Raw genomic sequence first — 22,251 nt, forward strand, 5'->3', positions numbered from 1 at the left:
ACGGATCTTCTTTATCTTCTAAATATTGATGCGTTTGGATGTTAGAAGACCCCACGGAGCGAAGACGGCTGATTTGGGGGGGGGGGTTTCGCGGGCAAATTTGGAAAAATCATTTTGGTCATAATTTGGACCAGTCGCGGATAGGGAGAAAGACTAAATCTCAACGGATCTTCTTTATCTTCTGAATATTGATGCGTTTCGATGTTAGAAGACCCCACGGAGCGAAGACGGCTGATTTGGGGGGGGTTTCGGGGGCAAATTTGGAAAAATCATTTTGGTCATAATTTGGACTAGTCGCGGATAGGGCCTAAGACTAAATCTCAACGGATCTTCTTTATCTTCTGAATATTGATGCGTTTTGATGTTAGAAGACCCCACGGAGCGAAGACGGCTGATTTGGGGGGGGGTTTCGGGGGCAAATTTTGAAAAATCATTTTGGTCATAATTTGGACCAGTCGCGGATAGGGCGAAAGACTAAATCTCAACGGATCTTCTTTATCTTCTGAATATTGAAGCGTTTGGATGTTAGAAGACCCCACGGAGCGAAGACGGCTGATTTGGGGGGGTTTCGGGGGCAAATTTGGAAAAATCATTTTGGTCATAATTTGGACCAGTCGCGGATAGGGCGAAAGACTAAATCTCAACGGATCTTCTTTATCTTCTGAATATTGATGCGTTTGGATGTTGGAAGACCCCACGGAGGGAAGACGGCTGATTTGGGGGGGGGTTTCGGGGGCAAATTTTGAAAAATCATTTTGGTCATAATTTTGACCAGTCGCGGATAGGGCGAAAGACTAAATCTCAACGGATCTTCTTTATCTTCTGAATATTGATGCGTTTGGATGTTAGAAGACCCCACGGAGCGAAGACGGCTGATTTGGGGGGGGTTTCGGGGGCAAATTTGGAAAAATCATTTTGGTCATAATTTGGACCAGTCGCGGATAGGGCGAAAGACTAAATCTCAACGGATCTTCTTTATCTTCTGAATATTGATGCGTTTTGATGTTAGAAGACCCCACGGAGCGAAAACGGCTGAATTGGGGGGGGTTTCGGGGGCAAATTTGGAAAAATCATTTTGGTCATAATTTGGACCAGTCGCGGATAGGGCGAAAGACTAAATCTCAACGGATCTTCTTTATCTTCTGAATATTGATGCGTTTGGATGTTAGAAGACCCCACGGAGCGAAGACGGCTGATTTGGGGGGGGGTTTCGGGGGCAAATTTGGAAAAATCATTTTGGTCATAATTTGGACCAGTCGCGGATAGGGCGAAAGACTAAATCTCAACGGATCTTCTTTATCTTCTGAATATTGATGCGTTTGGATGTTTAGAAGACCCCACGGAGCGAAAACAGCTGATTTGGGGGGTTTCGGGGGCAAATTTGGAAAAATCATTTTGGTCATAATTTGGACCAGTCGCGGATAGGGCGAAGGACTAAATCTCAACGGATCTTCTTTATCTTCTGAATATTGATGCGTTTGGATGTTAGAAGACCCCACGGAGCGAAGACGGCTGATTTGGGGGGGGGTTTCGGGGGCAAATTTGGAAAAATCATTTTGGTCATAATTTGGACCAGTCGCGGATAGGGCGAAAGACTAAATCTCAACGGATCTTCTTTATCTTCTGAATATTGATGCGTTTCGATGTTAGAAGACCCCACGGAGCGAAGACGGCTGATTTGGAGGGGGTTTCGGGGGCAAATTTGGAAAAATCATTTTGGTCATAATTTGGACCAGTCGCGGATAGGGCGAAAGACTAAATCTCAACGGATCTTCTTTATCTTCTGAATATTGATGCGTTTGGATGTTAGTAGACCCCACGGAGCGAAAACGGCTGATTTGGGGGGGTTTTGGGGGCAAATTTGGAAAAATCAATTTGGTCATAATTTGGACCAGTCGCGGATAGGGCGAAAGACTAAATCTCAACGGATCTTCTTTATCTTCTGAATATTGATGCGTTTAGATGTTAGAAGACCCCACGGAGCGAAGACGGCTGATTTGGGGGGGGTTTCGGGGGCAAATTTGGAAAAATCATTTTGGTCATAATTTGGACCAGTCGCGGATAGGGCGAAAGACTAAATCTCAACGGATCTTCTTTATCTTCTAAATATTGATGCGTTTGGATGTTAGAAGACCCCACGGAGCGAAGACGGCTGATTTGGGGGGGGGGTTTCGCGGGCAAATTTGGAAAAATCATTTTGGTCATAATTTGGACCAGTCGCGGATAGGGCGAAAGACTAAATCTCAACGGATCTTCTTTATCTTCTGAATATTGATGCGTTTCGATGTTAGAAGACCCCACGGAGCGAAGACGGCTGATTTGGGGGGGGTTTCGGGGGCAAATTTGGAAAAATCATTTTGGTCATAATTTGGACTAGTCGCGGATAGGGCCTAAGACTAAATCTCAACGGATCTTCTTTATCTTCTGAATATTGATGCGTTTTGATGTTAGAAGACCCCACGGAGCGAAGACGGCTGATTTGGGGGGGGGTTTCGGGGGCAAATTTTGAAAAATCATTTTGGTCATAATTTGGACCAGTCGCGGATAGGGCGAAAGACTAAATCTCAACGGATCTTCTTTATCTTCTGAATATTGAAGCGTTTGGATGTTAGAAGACCCCACGGAGCGAAGACGGCTGATTTGGGGGGGTTTCGGGGGCAAATTTGGAAAAATCATTTTGGTCATAATTTGGACCAGTCGCGGATAGGGCGAAAGACTAAATCTCAACGGATCTTCTTTATCTTCTGAATATTGATGCGTTTGGATGTTGGAAGACCCCACGGAGGGAAGACGGCTGATTTGGGGGGGGGTTTCGGGGGCAAATTTTGAAAAATCATTTTGGTCATAATTTTGACCAGTCGCGGATAGGGCGAAAGACTAAATCTCAACGGATCTTTTTTATCTTCTGAATATTGATGCGTTTGGATGTTAGAAGACCCCACGGAGCGAAGACGGCTGATTTGGGGGGGGTTTCGGGGGCAAATTTGGAAAAATCATTTTGGTCATAATTTGGACCAGTCGCGGATAGGGCGAAAGACTAAATCTCAACGGATCTTCTTTATCTTCTGAATATTGATGCGTTTTGATGTTAGAAGACCCCACGGAGCGAAAACGGCTGAATTGGGGGGGGTTTCGGGGGCAAATTTGGAAAAATCATTTTGGTCATAATTTGGACCAGTCGCGGATAGGGCGAAAGACTAAATCTCAACGGATCTTCTTTATCTTCTGAATATTGATGCGTTTGGATGTTTAGAAGACCCCACGGAGCGAAAACAGCTGATTTGGGGGGTTTCGGGGGCAAATTTGGAAAAATCATTTTGGTCATAATTTGGACCAGTCGCGGATAGGGCGAAGGACTAAATCTCAACGGATCTTCTTTATCTTCTGAATATTGATGCGTTTGGATGTTAGAAGACCCCACGGAGCGAAGACGGCTGATTTGGGGGGGAGTTTCGGGGGCAAATTTGGAAAAATCATTTTGGTCATAATTTGGACCAGTCGCGGATAGGGCGAAAGACTAAATCTCAACGGATCTTCTTTATCTTCTGAATATTGATGCGTTTGGATGTTATAAGACCCCACGGAACGAAGACGGCTGATTTGGGGGGGGTTTCGGGGGCAAATTTGGAAAAATCATTTTGGTCATAATTTGGACCAGTCGCGGATAAGGCGAAAGACTAAATCTCAACGGATCTTCTTTATCTTCTGAATATTGATGCGTTTGGATGTTAGAAGACCCCACGGAGCAAAGACGGCTGATTTGGGGGGGGGTTTCGGGGGCAAATTTGGAAAAATCATTTTGGTCATAATTTGGACCAGTCGCGGATAGGGCGAAAGACTAAATCTCAACGGATCTTCTTTATCTTCTGAATATTGATGCGTTTCGATGTTAGAAGACCCCACGGAGCGAAGACGGCTGATTTGGAGGGGGTTTCGGGGGCAAATTTGGAAAAATCATTTTGGTCATAATTTGGACCAGTCGCGGATAGGGCGAAAGACTAAATCTCAACGGATCTTCTTTATCTTCTGAATATTGATGCGTTTGGATGTTAGAAGACCCCACGGAGCGAAAACGGCTGATTTGGGGGGGGTTTTGGGGGCAAATTTGGAAAAATCATTTTGGTCATAATTTGGACCAGTCGCGGATAGGGCGAAAGACTAAATCTCAACGGATCTTCTTTATCTTCTGAATATTGATGCGTTTAGATGTTAGAAGACCCCACGGAGCGAAGACGGCTGATTTGGGGGGGGTTTCGGGGGCAAATTTGGAAAAATCATTTTGGTCATAATTTTGACCAGTCGCGGATAGGGCGAAAGACTAAATCTCAACGGATCTTCTTTATCTTCTGAATATTGATGCGTTTGGATGTTAGAAGACCCCACGGAGCGAAGACGGCTGATTTGGGGGGGGGTTTCGCGGGCAAATTTGGAAAAATCATTTTGGTCATAATTTGGACCAGTCGCGGATAGGGCGAAAGACTAAATCTCAACGGATCTTCTTTATCTTCTGAATATTGATGCGTTTGGATGTTAGTAGACCCCACGGAGCGAAAACGGCTGATTTGGGGGGGGTTTTGGGGGCAAATTTGGAAAAATCATTTTGGTCATAATTTGGACCAGTCGCGGATAGGGCGAAAGACTAAATCTCAACGGATCTTCTTTATCTTCTGAATATTGATGCGTTTCGATGTTAGAAGACCCCACGGAGCGAAGACGGCTGATTTGGGGGGGGTTTCGGGGGCAAATTTTGAAAAATCATTTTGGTCATAATTTGGACCAGTCGCGGATAGGGCGAAAGACTAAATCTCAACGGATCTTCTTTATCTTCTGAATATTGAAGCGTTTGGATGTTAGAAGACCCCACGGAGCGAAGACGGCTGATTTGGGGGGGTTTCGGGGGCAAATTTGGAAAAATCATTTTGGTCATAATTTGGACCAGTCGCGGATAGGGCGAAAGACTAAATCTCAACGGATCTTCTTTATCTTCTGAATATTGATGCGTTTGGATGTTGGAAGACCCCACGGAGGGAAGACGGCTGATTTGGGGGGGGGTTTCGGGGGCAAATTTTGAAAAATCATTTTGGTCATAATTTTGACCAGTCGCGGATAGGGCGAAAGACTAAATCTCAACGGATCTTCTTTATCTTCTGAATATTGATGCGTTTGGATGTTAGAAGACCCCACGGAGCGAAGACGGCTGATTTGGGGGGGGTTTCGGGGGCAAATTTGGAAAAATCATTTTGGTCATAATTTGGACCAGTCGCGGATAGGGCGAAAGACTAAATCTCAACGGATCTTCTTTATCTTCTGAATATTGATGCGTTTTGATGTTAGAAGACCCCACGGAGCGAAAACGGCTGAATTGGGGGGGGTTTCGGGGGCAAATTTGGAAAAATCATTTTGGTCATAATTTGGACCAGTCGCGGATAGGGCGAAAGACTAAATCTCAACGGATCTTCTTTATCTTCTGAATATTGATGCGTTTGGATGTTTAGAAGACCCCACGGAGCGAAAACAGCTGATTTGGGGGGTTTCGGGGGCAAATTTGGAAAAATCATTTTGGTCATAATTTGGACCAGTCGCGGATAGGGCGAAGGACTAAATCTCAACGGATCTTCTTTATCTTCTGAATATTGATGCGTTTGGATGTTAGAAGACCCCACGGAGCGAAGACGGCTGATTTGGGGGGGAGTTTCGGGGGCAAATTTGGAAAAATCATTTTGGTCATAATTTGGACCAGTCGCGGATAGGGCGAAAGACTAAATCTCAACGGATCTTCTTTATCTTCTGAATATTGATGCGTTTGGATGTTATAAGACCCCACGGAACGAAGACGGCTGATTTGGGGGGGGTTTCGGGGGCAAATTTGGAAAAATCATTTTGGTCATAATTTGGACCAGTCGCGGATAAGGCGAAAGACTAAATCTCAACGGATCTTCTTTATCTTCTGAATATTGATGCGTTTGGATGTTAGAAGACCCCACGGAGCAAAGACGGCTGATTTGGGGGGGGGGTTTCGGGGGCAAATTTGGAAAAATCATTTTGGTCATAATTTGGACCAGTCGCGGATAGGGCGAAAGACTAAATCTCAACGGATCTTCTTTATCTTCTGAATATTGATGCGTTTCGATGTTAGAAGACCCCACGGAGCGAAGACGGCTGATTTGGAGGGGGTTTCGGGGGCAAATTTGGAAAAATCATTTTGGTCATAATTTGGACCAGTCGCGGATAGGGCGAAAGACTAAATCTCAACGGATCTTCTTTATCTTCTGAATATTGATGCGTTTGGATGTTAGAAGACCCCACGGAGCGAAAACGACTGATTTGGGGGGGGTTTTGGGGGCAAATTTGGAAAAATCATTTTGGTCATAATTTGGACCAGTCGCGGATAGGGCGAAAGACTAAATCTCAACGGATCTTCTTTATCTTCTGAATATTGATGCGTTTAGATGTTAGAAGACCCCACGGAGCGAAGACGGCTGATTTGGGGGGGGTTTCGGGGGCAAATTTGGAAAAATCATTTTGGTCATAATTTGGACCAGTCGCGGATAGGGCGAAAGACTAAATCTCAACGGATCTTCTTTATCTTCTGAATATTGATGCGTTTGGATGTTAGAAGACCCCACGGAGCGAAGACGGCTGATTTGGGGGGGGGGTTTCGCGGGCAAATTTGGAAAAATCATTTTGGTCATAATTTGGACCAGTCGCGGATAGGGCGAAAGACTAAATCTCAACGGATCTTCTTTATCTTCTGAATATTGATGCGTTTGGATGTTAGAAGACCCCACGGAGCGAAGACGGCTGATTTGGGGGGGGGGTTTCGCGGGCAAATTTGGAAAAATCATTTTGGTCATAATTTGGACCAGTCGCGGATAGGGCGAAAGACTAAATCTCAACGGATCTTCTTTATCTTCTGAATATTGAAGCGTTTGGATGTTAGAAGACCCCACGGAGCGAAGACGGCTGATTTGGGGGGGTTTCGGGGGCAAATTTGGAAAAATCATTTTGGTCATAATTTGGACCAGTCGCGGATAGGGCGAAAGACTAAATCTCAACGGATCTTCTTTATCTTCTGAATATTGATGCGTTTGGATGTTGGAAGACCCCACGGAGGGAAGATGGCTGATTTGGGGGGGGGTTTCGGGGGCAAATTTTGAAAAATCATTTTGGTCATAATTTTGACCAGTCGCGGATAGGGCGAAAGACTAAATCTCAACGGATCTTCTTTATCTTCTGAATATTGATGCGTTTGGATGTTAGAAGACCCCACGGAGCGAAGACGGCTGATTTGGGGGGGGTTTCGGGGGCAAATTTGGAAAAATCATTTTGGTCATAATTTGGACCAGTCGCGGATAGGGCGAAAGACTAAATCTCAACGGATCTTCTTTATCTTCTGAATATTGATGCGTTTGGATGTTAGAAGACCCCACAGAGCGAAGACGGCTGATTTGGAGGGGTTTCGGGGGCAAATTTGGAAAAATCATTTTGGTCATAATTTGGACCAGTCGCGGATAGGGCGAAAGACTAAATCTCAACGGATCTTCTTTATCTTCTGAATATTGATGCGTTTGGATGTTAGAAGACCCCACGGAGCGAAGACGGCTGATTTGGGGGGGGTTTCGGGGGCAAATTTGGAAAAATCATTTTGGTCATAATTTGGACCAGTCGCGGATAGGGCGAAAGACTAAATCTCAACGGATCTTCTTTATCTTCTGAATATTGATGCGTTTGGATGTTTAGAAGACCCCACGGAGCGAAAACAGCTGATTTGGGGGGTTTCGGGGGCAAATTTGGAAAAATCATTTTGGTCATAATTTGGACCAGTCGCGGATAGGGCGAAGGACTAAATCTCAACGGATCTTCTTTATCTTCTGAATATTGATGCGTTTGGATGTTAGAAGACCCCACGGAGCGAAGACGGCTGATTTGGGGGGGGGTTTCGGGGGCAAATTTGGAAAAATCATTTTGGTCATAATTTGGACCAGTCGCGGATAGGGCGAAAGACTAAATCTCAACGGATCTTCTTTATCTTCTGAATATTGATGCGTTTGGATGTTATAAGACCCCACGGAGCGAAGACGGCTGATTTGGGGGGGGGTTTCGGGGGCAAATTTGGAAAAATCATTTTGGTCATAATTTGGACCAGTCGCGGATAAGGCGAAAGACTGAATCTCAACGGATCTTCTTTATCTTCTGAATATTGATGCGTTTGGATGTTAGAAGACCCCACGGAGCAAAGACGGCTGATTTGGGGGGGGTTTCGGGGGCAAATTTGGAAAAATCATTTTGGTCATAATTTGGACCAGTCGCGGATAGGGCGAAAGACTAAATCTCAACGGATCTTCTTTATCTTCTGAATATTGATGCGTTTCGATGTTAGAAGACCCCACGGAGCGAAGACGGCTGATTTGGAGGGGGTTTCGGGGGCAAATTTGGAAAAATCATTTTGGTCATAATTTGGACCAGTCGCGGATAGGGCGAAAGACTAAATCTCAACGGATCTTCTTTATCTTCTGAATATTGATGCGTTTGGATGTTAGTAGACCCCACGGAGCGAAAACGGCTGATTTGGGGGGGTTTTGGGGGCAAATTTGGAAAAATCATTTTGGTCATAATTTGGACCAGTCGCGGATAGGGCGAAAGACTAAATCTCAACGGATCTTCTTTATCTTCTGAATATTGATGCGTTTAGATGTTAGAAGACCCCACGGAGCAAAGACGGCTGATTTGGGGGGGGTTTCGGGGGCAAATTTGGAAAAATCATTTTGGTCATAATTTGGACCAGTCGCGGATAGGGCGAAAGACTAAATCTCAACGGATCTTCTTTATCTTCTAAATATTGATGCGTTTGGATGTTAGAAGACCCCACGGAGCGAAGACGGCTGATTTGGGGGGGGGGTTTCGCGGGCAAATTTGGAAAAATCATTTTGGTCATAATTTGGACCAGTCGCGGATAGGGAGAAAGACTAAATCTCAACGGATCTTCTTTATCTTCTGAATATTGATGCGTTTCGATGTTAGAAGACCCCACGGAGCGAAGACGGCTGATTTGGGGGGGGTTTCGGGGGCAAATTTGGAAAAATCATTTTGGTCATAATTTGGACTAGTCGCGGATAGGGCCTAAGACTAAATCTCAACGGATCTTCTTTATCTTCTGAATATTGATGCGTTTTGATGTTAGAAGACCCCACGGAGCGAAGACGGCTGATTTGGGGGGGGGTTTCGGGGGCAAATTTTGAAAAATCATTTTGGTCATAATTTGGACCAGTCGCGGATAGGGCGAAAGACTAAATCTCAACGGATCTTCTTTATCTTCTGAATATTGAAGCGTTTGGATGTTAGAAGACCCCACGGAGCGAAGACGGCTGATTTGGGGGGGTTTCAGGGGCAAATTTGGAAAAATCATTTTGGTCATAATTTGGACCAGTCGCGGATAGGGCGAAAGACTAAATCTCAACGGATCTTCTTTATCTTCTGAATATTGATGCGTTTGGATGTTGGAAGACCCCACGGAGGGAAGACGGCTGATTTGGGGGGGGGTTTCGGGGGCAAATTTTGAAAAATCATTTTGGTCATAATTTTGACCAGTCGCGGATAGGGCGAAAGACTAAATCTCAACGGATCTTCTTTATCTTCTGAATATTGATGCGTTTGGATGTTAGAAGACCCCACGGAGCGAAGACGGCTGATTTGGGGGGGGTTTCGGGGGCAAATTTGGAAAAATCATTTTGGTCATAATTTGGACCAGTCGCGGATAGGGCGAAAGACTAAATCTCAACGGATCTTCTTTATCTTCTGAATATTGATGCGTTTTGATGTTAGAAGACCCCACGGAGCGAAAACGGCTGAATTGGGGGGGGTTTCGGGGGCAAATTTGGAAAAATCATTTTGGTCATAATTTGGACCAGTCGCGGATAGGGCGAAAGACTAAATCTCAACGGATCTTCTTTATCTTCTGAATATTGATGCGTTTGGATGTTAGAAGACCCCACGGAGCGAAGACGGCTGATTTGGGGGGGGGTTTCGGGGGCAAATTTGGAAAAATCATTTTGGTCATAATTTGGACCAGTCGCGGATAGGGCGAAAGACTAAATCTCAACGGATCTTCTTTATCTTCTGAATATTGATGCGTTTGGATGTTTAGAAGACCCCACGGAGCGAAAACAGCTGATTTGGGGGGTTTCGGGGGCAAATTTGGAAAAATCATTTTGGTCATAATTTGGACCAGTCGCGGATAGGGCGAAGGACTAAATCTCAACGGATCTTCTTTATCTTCTGAATATTGATGCGTTTGGATGTTAGAAGACCCCACGGAGCGAAGACGGCTGATTTGGGGGGGGGTTTCGGGGGCAAATTTGGAAAAATCATTTTGGTCATAATTTGGACCAGTCGCGGATAGGGCGAAAGACTAAATCTCAACGGATCTTCTTTATCTTCTGAATATTGATGCGTTTGGATGTTATAAGACCCCACGGAGCGAAGACGGCTGATTTGGGGGGGGTTTCGGGGGCAAATTTGGAAAAATCATTTTGGTCATAATTTGGACCAGTCGCGGATAAGGCGAAAGACTGAATCTCAACGGATCTTCTTTATCTTCTGAATATTGATGCGTTTGGATGTTAGAAGACCCCACGGAGCAAAGACGGCTGATTTGGGGGGGGGTTTCGGGGGCAAATTTGGAAAAATCATTTTGGTCATAATTTGGACCAGTCGCGGATAGGGCGAAAGACTAAATCTCAACGGATCTTCTTTATCTTCTGAATATTGATGCGTTTCGATGTTAGAAGACCCCACGGAGCGAAGACGGCTGATTTGGAGGGGGTTTCGGGGGCAAATTTGGAAAAATCATTTTGGTCATAATTTGGACCAGTCGCGGATAGGGCGAAAGACTAAATCTCAACGGATCTTCTTTATCTTCTGAATATTGATGCGTTTGGATGTTAGTAGACCCCACGGAGCGAAAACGGCTGATTTGGGGGGGTTTTGGGGGCAAATTTGGAAAAATCAATTTGGTCATAATTTGGACAAGTCGCGGATAGGGCGAAAGACTAAATCTCAACGGATCTTCTTTATCTTCTGAATATTGATGCGTTTAGATGTTAGAAGACCCCACGGAGCGAAGACGGCTGATTTGGGGGGGGGTTTCGGGGGCAAATTTGGAAAAATCATTTTGGTCATAATTTGGACCAGTCGCGGATAGGGCGAAAGACTAAATCTCAACGGATCTTCTTTATCTTCTAAATATTGATGCGTTTGGATGTTAGAAGACCCCACGGAGCGAAGACGGCTGATTTGGGGGGGGGGTTTCGCGGGCAAATTTGGAAAAATCATTTTGGTCATAATTTGGACCAGTCGCGGATAGGGCGAAAGACTAAATCTCAACGGATCTTCTTTATCTTCTGAATATTGATGCGTTTCGATGTTAGAAGACCCCACGGAGCGAAGACGGCTGATTTGGGGGGGGTTTCGGGGGCAAATTTGGAAAAATCATTTTGGTCATAATTTGGACTAGTCGCGGATAGGGCCTAAGACTAAATCTCAACGGATCTTCTTTATCTTCTGAATATTGATGCGTTTTGATGTTAGAAGACCCCACGGAGCGAAGACGGCTGATTTGGGGGGGGGTTTCGGGGGCAAATTTTGAAAAATCATTTTGGTCATAATTTGGACCAGTCGCGGATAGGGCGAAAGACTAAATCTCAACGGATCTTCTTTATCTTCTGAATATTGAAGCGTTTGGATGTTAGAAGACCCCACGGAGCGAAGACGGCTGATTTGGGGGGGTTTCGGGGGCAAATTTGGAAAAATCATTTTGGTCATAATTTGGACCAGTCGCGGATAGGGCGAAAGACTAAATCTCAACGGATCTTCTTTATCTTCTGAATATTGATGCGTTTGGATGTTGGAAGACCCCACGGAGGGAAGACGGCTGATTTGGGGGGGGGTTTCGGGGGCAAATTTTGAAAAATCATTTTGGTCATAATTTTGACCAGTCGCGGATAGGGCGAAAGACTAAATCTCAACGGATCTTTTTTATCTTCTGAATATTGATGCGTTTGGATGTTAGAAGACCCCACGGAGCGAAGACGGCTGATTTGGGGGGGGTTTCGGGGGCAAATTTGGAAAAATCCTTTTGGTCATAATTTGGACCAGTCGCGGATAGGGCGAAAGACTAAATCTCAACGGATCTTCTTTATCTTCTGAATATTGATGCGTTTTGATGTTAGAAGACCCCACGGAGCGAAAACGGCTGAATTGGGGGGGGTTTCGGGGGCAAATTTGGAAAAATCATTTTGGTCATAATTTGGACCAGTCGCGGATAGGGCGAAAGACTAAATCTCAACGGATCTTCTTTATCTTCTGAATATTGATGCGTTTGGATGTTTAGAAGACCCCACGGAGCGAAAACAGCTGATTTGGGGGGTTTCGGGGGCAAATTTGGAAAAATCATTTTGGTCATAATTTGGACCAGTCGCGGATAGGGCGAAGGACTAAATCTCAACGGATCTTCTTTATCTTCTGAATATTGATGCGTTTGGATGTTAGAAGACCCCACGGAGCGAAGACGGCTGATTTGGGGGGGAGTTTCGGGGGCAAATTTGGAAAAATCATTTTGGTCATAATTTGGACCAGTCGCGGATAGGGCGAAAGACTAAATCTCAACGGATCTTCTTTATCTTCTGAATATTGATGCGTTTGGATGTTATAAGACCCCACGGAACGAAGACGGCTGATTTGGGGGGGGTTTCGGGGGCAAATTTGGAAAAATCATTTTGGTCATAATTTGGACCAGTCGCGGATAAGGCGAAAGACTAAATCTCAACGGATCTTCTTTATCTTCTGAATATTGATGCGTTTGGATGTTAGAAGACCCCACGGAGCAAAGACGGCTGATTTGGGGGGGGGTTTCGGGGGCAAATTTGGAAAAATCATTTTGGTCATAATTTGGACCAGTCGCGGATAGGGCGAAAGACTAAATCTCAACGGATCTTTTTTATCTTCTGAATATTGATGCGTTTCGATGTTAGAAGACCCCACGGAGCGAAGACGGCTGATTTGGAGGGGGTTTCGGGGGCAAATTTGGAAAAATCATTTTGGTCATAATTTGGACCAGTCGCGGATAGGGCGAAAGACTAAATCTCAACGGATCTTCTTTATCTTCTGAATATTGATGCGTTTGGATGTTAGAAGACCCCACGGAGCGAAAACGGCTGATTTGGGGGGGGTTTTGGGGGCAAATTTGGAAAAATCATTTTGGTCATAATTTGGACCAGTCGCGGATAGGGCGAAAGACTAAATCTCAACGGATCTTCTTTATCTTCTGAATATTGATGCGTTTAGATGTTAGAAGACCCCACGGAGCGAAGACGGCTGATTTGGGGGGGGTTTCGGGGGCAAATTTGGAAAAATCATTTTGGTCATAATTTGGACCAGTCGCGGATAGGGCGAAAGACTAAATCTCAACGGATCTTCTTTATCTTCTGAATATTGATGCGTTTGGATGTTAGAAGACCCCACGGAGCGAAGACGGCTGATTTGGGGGGGGGGTTTCGCGGGCAAATTTGGAAAAATCATTTTGGTCATAATTTGGACCAGTCGCGGATAGGGCGAAAGACTAAATCTCAACGGATCTTCTTTATCTTCTGAATATTGATGCGTTTCGATGTTAGAAGACCCCACGGAGCGAAGACGGCTGATTTGGGGGGGGTTTCGGGGGCAAATTTGGAAAAATCATTTTGGTCATAATTTGGACTAGTCGCGGATAGGGCCTAAGACTAAATCTCAACGGATCTTCTTTATCTTCTGAATATTGATGCGTTTTGATGTTAGAAGACCCCACGGAGCGAAGACGGCTGATTTGGGGGGGGGGTTCGGGGGCAAATTTTGAAAAATCATTTTGGTCATAATTTGGACCAGTCGCGGATAGGGCGAAAGACTAAATCTCAACGGATCTTCTTTATCTTCTGAATATTGAAGCGTTTGGATGTTAGAAGACCCCACGGAGCGAAGACGGCTGATTTGGGGGGGTTTCGGGGGCAAATTTGGAAAAATCAGTTTGGTCATAATTTGGACCAGTCGCGGATAGGGCGAAAGACTAAATCTCAACGGATCTTCTTTATCTTCTAAATATTGATGCGTTTGGATGTTAGAAGACCCCACGGAGCGAAGACGGCTGATTTGGGGGGGGGGTTTCGCGGGCAAATTTGGAAAAATCATTTTGGTCATAATTTGGACCAGTCGCGGATAGGGCGAAAGACTAAATCTCAACGGATCTTCTTTATCTTCTGAATATTGATGCGTTTCGATGTTAGAAGACCCCACGGAGCGAAGACGGCTGATTTGGGGGGGGTTTCGGGGGCAAATTTGGAAAAATCATTTTGGTCATAATTTGGACTAGTCGCGGATAGGGCCTAAGACTAAATCTCAACGGATCTTCTTTATCTTCTGAATATTGATGCGTTTTGATGTTAGAAGACCCCACGGAGCGAAGACGGCTGATTTGGGGGGGGGTTTCGGGGGCAAATTTTGAAAAATCATTTTGGTCATAATTTGGACCAGTCGCGGATAGGGCGAAAGACTAAATCTCAACGGATCTTCTTTATCTTCTGAATATTGAAGCGTTTGGATGTTAGAAGACCCCACGGAGCGAAGACGGCTGATTTGGGGGGGTTTCGGGGGCAAATTTGGAAAAATCATTTTGGTCATAATTTGGACCAGTCGCGGATAGGGCGAAAGACTAAATCTCAACGGATCTTCTTTATCTTCTGAATATTGATGCGTTTGGATGTTGGAAGACCCCACGGAGGGAAGACGGCTGATTTGGGGGGGGGTTTCGGGGGCAAATTTTGAAAAATCATTTTGGTCATAATTTTGACCAGTCGCGGATAGGGCGAAAGACTAAATCTCAACGGATCTTCTTTATCTTCTGAATATTGATGCGTTTGGATGTTAGAAGACCCCACGGAGCGAAGACGGCTGATTTGGGGGGGGGGTTTCGCGGGCAAATTTGGAAAAATCATTTTGGTCATAATTTGGACCAGTCGCGGATAGGGCGAAAGACTAAATCTCAACGGATCTTCTTTATCTTCTGAATATTGATGCGTTTCGATGTTAGAAGACCCCACGGAGCGAAGACGGCTGATTTGGGGGGGGTTTCGGGGGCAAATTTGGAAAAATCATTTTGGTCATAATTTGGACTAGTCGCGGATAGGGCCTAAGACTAAATCTCAACGGATCTTCTTTATCTTCTGAATATTGATGCGTTTTGATGTTAGAAGACCCCACGGAGCGAAGACGGCTGATTTGGGGGGGGGTTTCGGGGGCAAATTTTGAAAAATCATTTTGGTCATAATTTGGACCAGTCGCGGATAGGGCGAAAGACTAAATCTCAACGGATCTTCTTTATCTTCTGAATATTGAAGCGTTTGGATGTTAGAAGACCCCACGGAGCGAAGACGGCTGATTTGGGGGGGTTTCGGGGGCAAATTTGGAAAAATCATTTTGGTCATAATTTGGACCAGTCGCGGATAGGGCGAAAGACTAAATCTCAACGGATCTTCTTTATCTTCTGAATATTGATGCGTTTGGATGTTGGAAGACCCCACGGAGGGAAGACGGCTGATTTGGGGGGGGGTTTCGGGGGCAAATTTTGAAAAATCATTTTGGTCATAATTTTGACCAGTCGCGGATAGGGCGAAAGACTAAATCTCAACGGATCTTTTTTATCTTCTGAATATTGATGCGTTTGGATGTTAGAAGACCCCACGGAGCGAAGACGGCTGATTTGGGGGGGGTTTCGGGGGCAAATTTGGAAAAATCCTTTTGGTCATAATTTGGACCAGTCGCGGATAGGGCGAAAGACTAAATCTCAACGGATCTTCTTTATCTTCTGAATATTGATGCGTTTTGATGTTAGAAGACCCCACGGAGCGAAAACGGCTGAATTGGGGGGGGTTTCGGGGGCAAATTTGGAAAAATCATTTTGGTCATAATTTGGACCAGTCGCGGATAGGGCGAAAGACTAAATCTCAACGGATCTTCTTTATCTTCTGAATATTGATGCGTTTCGATGTTAGAAGACCCCACGGAGCGAAGACGGCTGATTTGGAGGGGGTTTCGGGGGCAAATTTGGAAAAATCATTTTGGTCATAATTTGGACCAGTCGCGGATAGGGCGAAAGACTAAATCTCAACGGATCTTCTTTATCTTCTGAATATTGATGCGTTTGGATGTTAGAAGACCCCACGGAGCGAAAACGGCTGATTTGGGGGGGGTTTTGGGGGCAAATTTGGAAAAATCATTTTGGTCATAATTTGGACCAGTCGCGGATAGGGCGAAAGACTAAATCTCAACGGATCTTCTTTATCTTCTGAATATTGATGCGTTTAGATGTTAGAAGACCCCACGGAGCGAAGACGGCTGATTTGGGGGGGGTTTCGGGGGCAAATTTGGAAAAATCATTTTGGTCATAATTTGGACCAGTCGCGGATAGGGCGAAAGACTAAATCTCAACGGATCTTCTTTATCTTCTGAATATTGATGCGTTTGGATGTTAGAAGACCCCACGGAGCGAAGACGGCTGATTTGGGGGGGGGGTTTCGCGGGCAAATTTGGAAAAATCATTTTGGTCATAATTTGGACCAGTCGCGGATAGGGCGAAAGACTAAATCTCAACGGATCTTCTTTATCTTCTGAATATTGATGCGTTTCGATGTTAGAAGACCCCACGGAGCGAAGACGGCTGATTTGGGGGGGGTTTCGGGGGCAAATTTGGAAAAATCATTTTGGTCATAATTTGGACTAGTCGCGGATAGGGCCTAAGACTAAATCTCAACGGATCTTCTTTATCTTCTGAATATTGATGCGTTTTGATGTTAGAAGACCCCACGGAGCGAAGACGGCTGATTTGGGGGGGGGTTTCGGGGGCAAATTTTGAAAAATCATTTTGGTCATAATTTGGACCAGTCGCGGATAGGGCGAAAGACTAAATCTCAACGGATCTTCTTTATCTTCTGAATATTGAAGCGTTTGGATGTTAGAAGACCCCACGGAGCGAAGACGGCTGATTTGGGGGGGTTTCGGGGGCAAATTTGGAAAAATCATTTTGGTCATAATTTGGACCAGTCGCGGATAGGGCGAAAGACTAAATCTCAACGGATCTTCTTTATCTTCTGAATATTGATGCGTTTTGATGTTAGAAGACCCCACGGAGCGAAGACGGCTGATTTGGGGGGGGGTTTCGGGGGCAAATTTTGAAAAATCATTTTGGTCATAATTTGGACCAGTCGCGGATAGGGCGAAAGACTAAATCTCAACGGATCTTCTTTATCTTCTGAATATTGAAGCGTTTGGATGTTAGAAGACCCCACGGAGCGAAGACGGCTGGTTTGGGGGGGTTTCGGGGGCAAATTTGGAAAAATCATTTTGGTCATAATTTGGACCAGTCGCGGATAGGGCGAAAGACTAAATCTCAACGGATCTTCTTTATCTTCTGAATATTGATGCGTTTGGATGTTGGAAGACCCCACGGAGGGAAGACGGCTGATTTGGGGGGGGGTTTCGGGGGCAAATTTTGAAAAATCATTTTGGTCATAATTTTGACCAGTCGCGGATAGGGCGAAAGACTAAATCTCAACGGATCTTCTTTATCTTCTGAATATTGATGCGTTTGGATGTTAGAAGACCCCACGGAGCGAAGACGGCTGATTTGGGGGGGGTTTCGGGGGCAAATTTGGAAAAATCATTTTGGTCATAATTTGGACCAGTCGCGGATAGGGCGAAAGACTAAATCTCAACGGATCTTCTTTATCTTCTGAATATTGATGCGTTTTGATGTTAGAAGACCCCACGGAGCGAAAACGGCTGAATTGGGGGGGGTTTCGGGGGCAAATTTGGAAAAATCATTTTGGTCATAATTTGGACCAGTCGCGGATAGGGCGAAAGACTAAATCTCAACGGATCTTCTTTATCTTCTGAATATTGATGCGTTTGGATGTTTAGAAGACCCCACGGAGCGAAAACAGCTGATTTGGGGGGTTTCGGGGGCAAATTTGGAAAAATCATTTTGGTCATAATTTGGACCAGTCGCGGATAGGGCGAAGGACTAAATCTCAACGGATCTTCTTTATCTTCTGAATATTGATGCGTTTGGATGTTAGAAGACCCCACGGAGCGAAGACGGCTGATTTGGGGGGGAGTTTCGGGGGCAAATTTGGAAAAATCATTTTGGTCATAATTTGGACCAGTCGCGGATAGGGCGAAAGACTAAATCTCAACGGATCTTCTTTATCTTCTGAATATTGATGCGTTTGGATGTTATAAGACCACACGGAACGAAGACGGCTGATTTGGGGGGGGTTTCGGGGGCAAATTTGGAAAAATCATTTTGGTCATAATTTGGACCAGTCGCGGATAAGGCGAAAGACTAAATCTCAACGGATCTTCTTTATCTTCTGAATATTGATGCGTTTGGATGTTAGAAGACCCCACGGAGCAAAGACGGCTGATTTGGGGGGGGGTTTCGGGGGCAAATTTGGAAAAATCATTTTGGTCATAATTTGGACCAGTCGCGGATAGGGCGAAAGACTAAATCTCAACGGATCTTCTTTATCTTCTGAATATTGATGCGTTTGGATGTTAGAAGACCCCACGGAGCGAAGACGGCTGATTTGGAGGGGGTTTCGGGGGCAAATTTGGAAAAATCATTTTGGTCATAATTTGGACCAGTCGCGGATAGGGCGAAAGACTAAATCTCAACGGATCTTCTTTATCTTCTGAATATTGATGCGTTTGGATGTTAGAAGACCCCACGGAGCGAAAACGGCTGATTTGGGGGGGGTTTTGGGGGCAAATTTGGAAAAATCATTTTGGTCATAATTTGGACCAGTCGCGGATAGGGCGAAAGACTAAATCTCAACGGATCTTCTTTATCTTCTGAATATTGATGCGTTTAGATGTTAGAAGACCCCACGGAGCGAAGACGGCTGATTTGGGGGGGGTTTCGGGGGCAAATTTGGAAAAATCATTTTGGTCATAATTTGGACCAGTCGCGGATAGGGCGAAAGACTAAATCTCAACGGATCTTCTTTATCTTCTGAATATTGATGCGTTTGGATGTTAGAAGACCCCACGGAGCGAAGACGGCTGATTTGGGGGGGGGGTTTCGCGGGCAAATTTGGAAAAATCATTTTGGTCATAATTTGGACCAGTCGCGGATAGGGCGAAAGACTAAATCTCAACGGATCTTCTTTATCTTCTGAATATTGATGCGTTTCGATGTTAGAAGACCCCACGGAGCGAAGACGGCTGATTTGGGGGGGGTTTCGGGGGCAAATTTGGAAAAATCATTTTGGTCATAATTTGGACTAGTCGCGGATAGGGCCTAAGACTAAATCTCAACGGATCTTCTTTATCTTCTGAATATTGATGCGTTTTGATGTTAGAAGACCCCACGGAGCGAAGACGGCTGATTTGGGGGGGGGTTTCGGGGGCAAATTTTGAAAAATCATTTTGGTCATAATTTGGACCAGTCGCGGATAGGGCGAAAGACTAAATCTCAACGGATCTTCTTTATCTTCTGAATATTGAAGCGTTTGGATGTTAGAAGACCCCACGGAGCGAAGACGGCTGATTTGGGGGGGTTTTGGGGGCAAATTTGGAAAAATCATTTTGGTCATAATTTGGACCAGTCGCGGATAGGGCGAAAGACTAAATCTCAACGGATCTTCTTTATCTTCTGAATATTGATGCGTTTGGATGTTGGAAGACCCCACGGAGGGAAGACGGCTGATTTGGGGGGGGGTTTCGGGGGCAAATTTTGAAAAATCATTTTGGTCATAATTTTGACCAGTCGCGGATAGGGCGAAAGACTAAATCTCAACGGATCTTCTTTATCTTCTGAATATTGATGCGTTTGGATGTTAGAAGACCCCACGGAGCGAAGACGGCTGATTTGGGGGGGGTTTCGGGGGCAAATTTGGAAAAATCATTTAGGTCATAATTTGGACCAGTCGCGGATAGGGCGAAAGACTAAATCTCAACGGATCTTCTTTATCTTCTGAATATTGATGCGTTTTGATGTTAGAAGACCCCACGGAGCGAAAACGGCTGAATTGGGGGGGGTTTCGGGGGCAAATTTGGAAAAATCATTTTGGTCATAATTTGGACCAGTCGCGGATAGGGCGAAAGACTAAATCTCAACGGATCTTCTTTATCTTCTGAATATTGATGCGTTTGGATGTTTAGAAGACCCCACGGAGCGAAAACAGCTGATTTGGGGGGTTTCGGGGGCAAATTTGGAAAAATCATTTTGGTCATAATTTGGACCAGTCGCGGATAGGGCGAAGGACTAAATCTCAACGGATCTTCTTTATCTTCTGAATATTGATGCGTTTGGATGTTAGAAGACCCCACGGAGCGAAGACGGCTGATTTGGGGGGGAGTTTCGGGGGCAAATTTGGAAAAATCATTTTGGTCATAATTTGGACCAGTCGCGGATAGGGCGAAAGACTAAATCTCAACGGATCTTCTTTATCTTCTGAATATTGATGCGTTTGGATGTTATAAGACCCCACGGAACGAAGACGGCTGATTTGGGGGGGGTTTCGGGGGCAAATTTGGAAAAATCATTTTGGTCATAATTTGGACCAGTCGCGGATAAGGCGAAAGACTAAATCTCAATGGATCTTCTTTATCTTCTGAATATTGATGCGTTTGGATGTTAGAAGACCCCACGGAGCAAAGACGGCTGATTTGGGGGGGGGTTTCGGGGGCAAATTTGGAAAAATCATTTTGGTCATAATTTGGACCAGTCGCGGATAGGGCGAAAGACTAAATCTCAACGGATCTTCTTTATCTTCTGAATATTGATGCGTTTCGATGTTAGAAGACCCCACGGAGCGAAGACGGCTGATTTGGAGGGGGTTTCGGGGGCAAATTTGGAAAAATCATTTTGGTCATAATTTGGACCAGTCGCGGATAGGGCGAAAGACTAAATCTCAACGGATCTTCTTTATCTTCTGAATATTGATGCGTTTGGATGTTAGAAGACCCCACGGAGCGAAAACGGCTGATTTGGGGGGGGTTTTGGGGGCAAATTTGGAAAAATCATTTTGGTCATAATTTGGACCAGTCGCGGATAGGGCGAAAGACTAAATCTCAACGGATCTTCTTTATCTTCTGAATATTGATGCGTTTAGATGTTAGAAGACCCCACGGAGCGAAGACGGCTGATTTGGGGGGGGTTTCGGGGGCAAATTTGGAAAAATCATTTTGGTCATAATTTGGACCAGTCGCGGATAGGGCGAAAGACTAAATCTCAACGGATCTTCTTTATCTTCTGAATATTGATGCGTTTGGATGTTAGAAGACCCCACGGAGCGAAGACGGCTGATTTGGGGGGGGGGTTTCGCGGGCAAATTTGGAAAAATCATTTTGGTCATAATTTGGACCAGTCGCGGATAGGGCGAAAGACTAAATCTCAACGGATCTTCTTTATCTTCTGAATATTGATGCGTTTCGATGTTAGAAGACCCCACGGAGCGAAGACGGCTGATTTGGGGGGGGGTTTCGGGGGCAAATTCGGAAAAATCATTTTGGTCATAATTTGGACCAGTCGCGGATAGGGCGAAAGACTAAATCTCAACGGATCTTCTTTATCTTCTGAATATTGAAGCGTTTGGATGTTAGAAGACCCCACGGAGCGAAGACGGCTGATTTGGGGGGGTTTCGGGGGCAAATTTGGAAAAATCATTTTGGTCATAATTTGGACCAGTCGCGGATAGGGCGAAAGACTAAATCTCAACGGATCTTCTTTATCTTCTGAATATTGATGCGTTTGGATGTTGGAAGACCCCACGGAGGGAAGACGGCTGATTTGGGGGGGGGTTTCGGGGGCAAATTTTGAAAAATCATTTTGGTCATAATTTTGACCAGTCGCGGATAGGGCGAAAGACTAAATCTCAACGGATCTTCTTTATCTTCTGAATATTGATGCGTTTGGATGTTAGAAGACCCCACGGAGCGAAGACGGCTGATTTGGGGGGGGTTTCGGGGGCAAATTTGGAAAAATCATTTTGGTCATAATTTGGACCAGTCGCGGATAGGGCGAAAGACTAAATCTCAACGGATCTTCTTTATCTTCTGAATATTGATGCGTTTGGATGTTAGAAGACCCCACAGAGCGAAGACGGCTGATTTGGAGGGGTTTCGGGGGCAAATTTGGAAAAATCATTTTGGTCATAATTTGGACCA

Source organism: Lytechinus pictus, chromosome 13 (genome assembly GCF_037042905.1).
Source record: "Lytechinus pictus isolate F3 Inbred chromosome 13, Lp3.0, whole genome shotgun sequence".
NCBI lineage: Eukaryota > Metazoa > Echinodermata > Echinoidea > Temnopleuroida > Toxopneustidae > Lytechinus > Lytechinus pictus.